The sequence below is a fragment of the Tachyglossus aculeatus genome, chromosome 25, assembly GCF_015852505.1.
Source record: "Tachyglossus aculeatus isolate mTacAcu1 chromosome 25, mTacAcu1.pri, whole genome shotgun sequence".
NCBI classification, from domain to species: Eukaryota; Metazoa; Chordata; class Mammalia; order Monotremata; family Tachyglossidae; genus Tachyglossus; species Tachyglossus aculeatus.
Window position 1 is genome coordinate 9,256,653 of NC_052090.1, and position 9,323 is coordinate 9,265,975.

Below are 9,323 nucleotides of genomic sequence, written 5' to 3' on the forward strand. Positions count from 1 at the left end.
ATTGTGTGTGCCAGTCCAGGTTAAGGACCTTAGGGATGGCCATCACCTGGTCTTGCCTTGTCTTATGCTGTTGAATCGTTTCTGACCCGTAGTGACTCCATTTTGGACACATCTATCCCAGAACGCTCCACCTTCATCTGCAATCTTTCTGATAATATATCCATAGTTTTCTTGGTCCAAAATATGGAAGTGGTTTACAACTGCCTTCTTCCACACAGTAAACTTGAGTCTCCACCCATGACTCTCTTCCATGACGCTGCTGCTCAGCACAGATGAGTTTTGACTTTTGACAGATTGCCTTCCACTCGCTAGCCACTACCTAAGCTAAGAATGGAATATGTATGCCTCTGCTTGACTCTCCCTCCAGAAGCCAAGACTGGTAGAGTACTGGAAAATCTCCAGGTGCGATCCTGAGAGGGGCATATCCTGGTATTTTTGTTCAATCCTGTTCAGATTGTCTTTTAAACCAACTATGAATCAACTCTGAAACTGGTTTCATTGGCTATGGTTTTTATCAAAGATTCAAATTCAGTTTTACTATGTTCAAATAATATAATTCAGAAGCCCCAACATATAATATCTGAATCAATGTGGGCCTAGGTTGTTGATGCTTTTCAACTAGGGAGAAAAAAAATACATTCCACTGTAGAGAAAGAAGTCAAATGGAGAGGAGATGGTTTATGCACTACTTTGCTTGGTGAGTTTGAGAGATCTGCAAGCTCAAGTTAGAATTCACTTCTGATCCACTGGAAACTCTTCCAACTTGAACAGGCTACAAAAATCATCATGTCAAAGCCAGCTCAACTCTCAAGCCTTTCCCAATTAGCGCCTACAACCCGAGTCCCATCAACACATCAGGCATATCTAATGGTAACAGATTTGTTTATTTATAGCCTTATGTAGATATACATAATTGACTGGGGAGTCAATTTACTTTTTGTTATTGCCCTCTATGAAAAAAAAGGTATGCCTGCCTCTATTTCAGTGTAAGTTCCACTATTCATTCATAAGTTCAGTCGTATTTGTTGAGCACTTACTGTGTGCAGAGCACTGTACTAAGAACTTGGAAAGTACAATTCAGCAATTGAGAGACAATCCCTGCGAACAATGAGCTTACAGTTTAGAAGGGGGAAGACAGACATCAAAACAAGTAAAGTATCAATATAAATACATATAATTATAAACATATCAAAACAAGTGAATAGGCATCAAGATAAATACAATTATAGATATATACATATATAATAAGTGCTGTGGGGCAGGGGTTGGGGGTGGGGGGAGCAAAAGAGAGCCAGTAGAAGTGACGTGGAAGGGAGGGGAAGCTGAGAAAAAGGCAGGCTTAGTCTGGGAAGAACTCTTGAGGGAGGTGAGCCTTCAGTAGGGCTTTGAAGGGGAATGAGTGATTGCTTGGAGAATTTGAGGTGGAAGGGCATCCCAGGCCAGAGGTAGGATGTGGCCAGGGATCAATGGCAGGATAGGCAAAAACAAGGCACAATGAGAAGGTTAGCACCACAAAAGCGGAGTGTACGGGCTTGGATGTAGAAGGAGAGAAGGGAGGTGAGGTAAGAAGGGGCAAGGTGATGGAGAGCATTGGAGCCAATAGTGAGGAGTTTTTGCTTGATATGGGGGATGATAGGCAACCACTGTAGATTTTTGAGGAGGGGGGTTGACATGCCCTGAATATTTCTGTAGAAAGATAATCCAGGCAGCAGAGTGAAGTATGGACTGAAGTGGGGAGAGGTAGGAGGTTGGGAGGTCAGAAAGGAGGCTGATGCAGTAATCCAGTTGGGTCAGGATGATTGATTATACCAATAAGATAGTGGTTTGGATGGAGAGGAAAGGGTCAATATTGGTGATGCTGAGAAGGTGAGAGCGGCAGGATTTGGGGACAGAGTGGATAAGTGGGGTGAATGAGAGAGCAGAGTCAAGGATGACACCAAGGTTGCGGGCTTGTAAGATGGGAAGGATGGCTGTGCTGTCCACAGTGATGGAAAGGTTCTGGAGAGGACAGGGTTTGGTAGGGAAGATAAGGAGCTCTGTCTTGGACATGTTGAGTTTTAGGTGGCGGGGAGGACATCCAAGCAGAGATGTCCTGAAGGCAGGAGGAGATGCGAGCCAGGAGGGAGGGAGAGAGAACAGGGAAGGAGATATAGATTTGGGTGTCATCTGCATAGAGATGATAGTTGAAGCCATGGGATAGAATGAGTTCTCCAGGGGAGTGAGTGTAGATGGTGAATAGAAAGGGACCAACCACTGAACCTTGAGGGACCCCTGCATTTAGGGGATGGGAGGGGGAGGAGAAGCCCACAAAGGAGACAGACTTCATCCACTGGCTGCTCAGTACATATCTTTACTACCTCAACTACTACTACTTCTAGTACTACTATTTCTACTACAAATGCTCCTACTGCTGCTGCTACTACTGCTATTACTATTCGTTCATTTATTCAATCGTAACATGGTGTAGGGTATAGAATATGGGCCTGGAGTCATAAAATAATGGATTCATGGGTTCTAATCCCGACTCTGCCACTCATCTGCTGTGTGACCTTGAACAGTTCACTTCATTTATGTCTGTTACCTCATCTATTAAATGGGGATTGAAACTGTGACAATTTTTATTATTGTAATCATCATTGTTCTTACCAGTTCTCTACTCCAGGCCTGATTGTTGTGATCTGTACATAGGATTGCCACAATATGATATCACCGTTGAGTCATGATTGTTTATATCATAGGTACATTAAGGATCTTTTTATTTTTTCTGGGAGAGTTTCCAAATGTGTCTTTCTTCAAATACCACAGTGAGACCTTCTCTCTGTTTTGTTTTGTTTTTAACCACAGAGTACAAAACATAATATTTAGAAAAATTAAAGTCACACGTATCTTTTTTTAAAGAAAAGAAAGATTCATGAACAACGCTCTTAAAGTATCCTGAAACTGATCTCAGTCAATGGAGAAATCAGGCAAACAGGTGTTGCTTGGTTTGCATGACAGAAAGAAAAAAAAAAGAATTTCTTCATCCCCTTGTCTAATGCTGTTGAGTCATCTCCGACTATGGCGATTAATTAGCTCCCTGAAGTATCAGATTTCATTATCCCTGCCTCACAAATAGAAATATAAGTGTTTTTATTGGTCATAAAATCATCCATCCCTTGTTCAATGGAACGATGGCACCTGGACTCAGTCCCTCTGTCATCAAAGCATCTTTGCAAGTCTTTCTGCCATGTAGACAATTAGTTAATTTTTTTCTTTGAATTTACCTTTTTTTCCTTAATAAACATGGTATTGCTGACAGAAGCACAACTATAAAAGCCCTTCAGTCCTGTCCCAAGCACTGCTCTGCACACAGTTAGTGCTCAGTAAATATCAATGATTGATCAATTGATTGAGGCCCAGACAGGTTTGAAATATGCAAGAGTATCTAGTTTTTAGAAAACTGTTAAAGACAAAGATGGACAGAAATGTGACTGCTAATTCTGTTGCATTGTGCCCTCCCAAGCATTTAGTATAATGCTCTGCACATAGTGAGATCACAATAAATGCCACTGATGGTTTGATAAAGATTCCCCTTCATCCTTTTTCTAACCAGTAGTTGTTTTCCAGTCTTTTCTGTCTTAAATCCATTCTCAGAATGGATCTTGAATATGCAGTATCTTGAGCTTCCAGCTATTTTAAGCCATGAATCCTTGGAACTATATGAGAGTTTTGAAGGCTCTCCTGTGGAACTATGACACATCTAAGAATGATTAACTGAATGGAAAAAAAATGCAGCCAGTATGAGAATCTGGGTTTAATAATTTAACTGATGATAAACAAAAATAAGATATCAAAGGAGATGGCAGCTTTAAAATAATGACCTGGCTAATTTATGCAGAAGCCAAGTGAAAATTGTAGTTGGAGTATATGGATAGATTGGTCACATTAATTATTCATAAGTGGTGCCAATTTTGCTAATGCAATTATGGAGAGAGGACTTCTAGGGAGTACAGTCTTAAAAACATGCTTTTTAGTTTATTCTAAGGGGTGAGCTCATTCATTTCATAGGAAAACTAGGAAGCAGAACAGCCTAGTGGAAAGAGCATGGGCCTCAGAGGCAGGAGACCTGGGGTCTAATCCCAATTTTGCCAAGTGCCAGCTGTGTGACCTTGGGCAAGTCATTTCACTTCTCCGTGACTCAGTTTCCTCAACTGTAAAATGGGGATGAAATACCTGTTCTCCCTCCTATTTAAACTGTGAGCTTTGCGAGGGACAGGGACTGTTTCCACCCTGATGAACTTGTAACTACGCCAGCTCTTAGAACAGTGCTTGGCACATAATAAGGGCTCAACAAATAACAATAAAAAAATTATCTGAAGTCTTCAGTGAAACCAGTGTGTTTATGGATGAGATCGGTAACTAAGGAAATATTTTCCATTACTAGCCTGATCAGTGACTAGCAAGAGAGAGTGGGTGGGCCCATTGTTGCTTCCACTATCCTTGAGAGATCAAAGAGCTACTTTAGGTTTCAGTTTACAGTGACATTCTTCTGATTGAGTACGGTTGAGAAAGTCTAGCATAGCACAAAATTAGTCTAGACTTTGCAATTTAGTTGGTCATCTATCTTTGTTCGGATTTTCCTTCACTTCCTTGGATTCTCAGTCTGATTTTACAATTGGATGGAAAGTGGGGATGATTGATCGGAACCATTTTAAATTTCCTGATTTTGGCAGAGATGGTCATTCGGTCGCTTGACAGGATTTTGTTCATTGCTTGTGATATTATGTTCCCCCTTTCCTTTTGCGATAAACCCCAACCAATTAAAAAAAAAGTCTGGTCATTCTCAGCTTCTCAGAGTTTTAGAAAGTCTCAAGGCATGTGTTGAGAAATAGCTGTGCTATTCAGTATGGAGGATGGAAATATTACCTCTTTTTATTTCCATTAGACCTTCCACCAAAGTAACAGCACCATCATTCCTTAGCTCTCTTGGGAAAGCAGTGTGTCTTAGTGGAAAGAGAATGGAGCTGGAAGTCAAAGGACCTGGGTTCTAATCCGGCCTCCGCTACCTGGCTGCCGTGTGAACTTGGGCAAGTAACTCCACTTTGCAGCACCTGAGCAAATGCATCTCTAAAATATGAGCCTCACGTAGGACATGGACCGTGTCTAACTTGTTTGTTTTGTATCTACTCCAGTGCTTATTACAGTAACTAATAGCAAGCACTTAAATACCATTGTAAAAAAAAAAAAGAGCCAGGGTGTTGTGTTCCCTAACTGACTCACCCTGGAGCTAAGCATTGGCTATGTCACCATACAAAAAGGTAACAGCTGCCATTATTATCATCCTTTCCTCTTCTGTCACTCCCTCCTGCGGCAATCTGACTTGCTCCCTTGGTTCTTCTTTCCTCCCATCCCCACAGCACTTATGTCCATAACTGTAATTTATTTATTTGTATTGATGTCTGTCTCCCCACCTTTAGACTGTAAGCTCATTGAGGCAGGAAATGTGGCTGTTTATTGTCATAGTGTACCCTCTGAAGCACTTAGTACAGTGCTCTGCACACAGTAAGCGCTCAATAAATATGATTGAATGAATGAGAGGCTGCACTAGTTCTCCTGAGACTGGATGGGAACATGTAAATCAATCAATGGTATTTATTGGACACCTACTGCGTGCCAGGTCATATACTAGGCACTTGGGAGAGTAAAACAAAATAGAATAAGTAGACATGCCCCATACCCACAAGGAACTTGCAATCTACAGCCAGAGGAGGTGGTGGAATGTGGCTGGGGTGTGAGGGACAGGGAGAAGCATTTGTGTATTTCTCCATTTGAAATTCTGCTTGGGCTGTAGAAATCTAAGCCGACCTACTTGAATACATAACGTTGATGGTTGCATCAAACAAAGCTGAAAAGACAGACTTACCAGTTTGCGGTAACATTCATGAAAATAAAAGGAACAAAAATATTAGCCAGAGCCCTAATCTTTTACCACCCGTAGCTGATGTGATGTCTTGCGACCTAACCAGATTATGAGGTGGGGGAGGGAACTTTTTCTCTGGGCTCCTTCCCACCTTGGGCTGTTGCAAGGGAGATCTGCCTGCTAGGAGGAAGGAAGCTCGGGGAAAAAGACCCAGCTTGGGTTTTCCAGGGAGCCAGAGCTACGGGACCTGGGGAAACCCCAGCTCGGCCCCTAGGAAGCAAGACATGGGGGGCAGATGGAGGTACGCGGGAGCCCGGGCTCTTGAAGTTGGTTGAAGTGCTCTGGGGTCAGAGTGCTGGGGAGAACCCCTGGGCCTAGAGCTCACGGAAGCTTCATGAATTCGTACATTGCCAAGATCCACCCTTTCCTCTCCATCCATACCGCTACCCTGTTCATTCAAGCTCTCATACTATCCCGTCTGGACTACTGCATCAGCCTTCTCTCTGATCTCCCATCCTCGTGTCTCTCTCCACTTCAATCCATACTTCATGCTGCTGCCAAGGCTATCTTTGTCCAGAAACGCTCTGGGCATATTACTCCCCTCCTCAAAAATCTCCAGTGGCTACCAATCAATCTGCGCATCAGGCAGAAACTCCTCACCCTGGGCTTCAATGCTGTCCATCCCCTCGCCCCCTCCTACCTCACCTCCCTTCTCTCCTTCTCCAGCCCAGCCCGCACCCTCCGCTCCTCCACCGCTGATCTCCTCACCGTACCTCGTTCTCGCCTGTCCCGCCGTAGACCCCCGGCCCACGTCATCCCCGGGGCCTGGAATGCCCTCCCTCTGCCCATCTGCCAAGCTAGCGCTCTTCCTCCCTTCAAGGCCCTCCTGAGAGCTCACCTCCTCCAGGAGGCCTTCCCAGACTGAGCCCCTTCCTTCCTCTCCCCCTCGTCCCCCTCTCCACTCCCCCATCTTACCTCCTTCCCTTCCTCTCAGCACCTGTATCTATGTATATATGTTTGTACGTATTTATTACTCTATTTATTTATTTATTTATTTTTCTTGTACATATCTATTCTATTTATTTTATTTTGTTAGTATGTTTGGTTTTGTTCTCTGTCTCCCCCTTTTAGACTGTGAGCCCACTGTTGGGTAGGGACCGTCTCTATATGTTGCCAATTTGTACTTCCCAAGCGCTTAGTACAGTGCTCTGCACATAGTAAGCGCTCAATAAATACGATTGGTGGTGGGGAGGGAGGGAAACCGGAGGCTCTTATTGTTTTTCTTTTCATAGACTTCACTGTGTTTATCCAGGGAATTTCTATAGCACTGGGTTTAATATGTATATAAAATATTTTATATTTTTATATATGAAATATTATATACTTATATATTTGCTGGGTTGAGCTATGACTGCTACTGCCTAACTACAGGACACTTAAGAAAAAAGTGTTCTCACCACTAAGGAACTGAAAACGTGGCCTGTGAGATTGTTTGAACGTAATGACATTGGCATTTGATTGGTCCTCTGAAATTACCTGTGGACTGCATGACATCCATTTGAGTTAAATGGGAGAGGCTTTTTTAATTTTCTAAGAACTTAAAAAGCAAGCTGGGAAAAAGAGCCAGCTGGATATTTTGCCTCTAGTCAAGCAATAACTCATTTTGGTGAAAATGTCATTTTTTCTTTCATGAACCATTGTTCATGCCTGCATACTCACAAATACAAATGCTCTGTAATCCTGAATTCTCCTGATTATAGTCAATGTTCTTTCTTCTGCTAACACATCTTGAAAAAGTCCCCTAAATCTTCTAAACAGCTATGGCACCCTGAGCTTTAAAATTTTATAAACACTTGGACAGATGTGTTTTTGTTGGCTTTTGCAGGTCCTATTTAGTAACTACAGATAGAGAGCAGAAAGGAATCAATACGTAGTTAACTCTCTTCAAGCTTCCATTTATTGTCCCACTGTCCCCTATTCAAATGTATATAATGCTGAGTATTGTAGTCTTCACTCTTAAAGTATCCATTTACTGTCCCACTAGCCCAAATTAAAATACATATAATGTCATGATGGTGGTACTTACTCTTAAAGAAACAGGACAATCCATTCATTCTTTCAGTGGTATTTATTGAGCACTTTCTGTGTGCAGAGCATTGTACTAAGCACTTGGGAGAGTACAATATAGAAAACAGAAACATTCCCTGCCCACGATGAGGATAATAATAATAGTAATAATGATAGTAATAATGATATTTGTTAAGCACTGTTTGCCAAGCAATGTTCTAAGCGCTGAGGTAGATACAAGGTAATCAGGTTGGACACAGTCCATGTCCCACATGGAGCTCACAGTCCTAATCCCCATTTTACAGATGAGGTAACTGAAGCACAGAGAAGTTAAGTGACTTGGCCCAGGTCACACAGCTGTAAGGGTCGATTGAGTCACCTGTGAAGAACAATGTACTTCAGACCCTGAGATATAAGGACTGAGAGTCTTCTCAGTCCAGGAGCTGTTTGTAGAGCTCGTGGTTTCCTCGGACTCATTTGTACTGTCTCATCCCTGCCAGCCGGATTCTTGCCGGGGCAGGGATGCAGCATGCAAAGCACATTCAAAGCCTTCTTGTTCTTGTGCAGCTCTCTTTCCAGGGCAAACCACCTGTAACAGTGTCTCTGATGCCGTACCTAAGTGCCATAATCCAGCAGGCTTGGTTTGTCTTGGTAGTTTCTGCTGTCACTGCCACCCAGGTTCACCTGCCATTTTTCAGAATTCCTGTCTACCTTAGGGATGGGTCTTTCATTCAATTCAATCACATTTATTCAGCATTTACTATGTGCAAAGCACTGTACTAAGCGATTGGGAGAGTACAATATAACAATAAACAGACGCATACCCTTTCTGCAGGAACCTAGCTCCTTGTGAGGCAGGAAATGTGTCTTCCAACTCTGTTGTATTCTCCCAAATGCTTACTAGTAATAATAATAATGATGGCATTTGTTAAGCGCTTACTATGTGCAAAGCACTGTTCTAAGTGCTGGGGGGGATACAATGTGATCAAGTTGTCCCACGTAGGGCTCACAGTCTTAATCCCCATTTTTACAGATGAGGGAACTGAGGCTCAGAGAAGTGAAGTGACTTGCCCAAGGTCACACAGCAGACTTGTGGTGGAGCCGGGATTCGAACCCACGACCTCTGACTCCAAAGCCCGTGCTCTTTCCACTGAGCCACGCTGCTTCAGTGCTAAGAATGCAATAAGCACTCAATAAATATCACTGATTGATTGACTGATATTGATGGCCTACCTCCTGTAGGCATCCTCCTATTTGCATATCTGGAACTAGAACCCAAATTTCCTGATACCCAGAATAAATCAATCAAATGAATTGCATTTAATTGATTGATATGATACATTTAATTGATCAATTT

At 42.7% G+C, this 9,323-nt stretch overlaps 1 non-coding gene across 1 annotated transcript; it reads right to left on the bottom strand.

Annotated features, from left to right (window-relative positions):
• Positions 1-282: 282 nt before the first annotated feature.
• On the bottom strand, positions 283-420 carry LOC119945594. The gene has a single exon (XR_005456257.1). It is a non-coding gene; the product is annotated as a small nucleolar RNA SNORA7 (small nucleolar RNA).
• Positions 421-9,323: the final 8,903 nt, after the last annotated feature.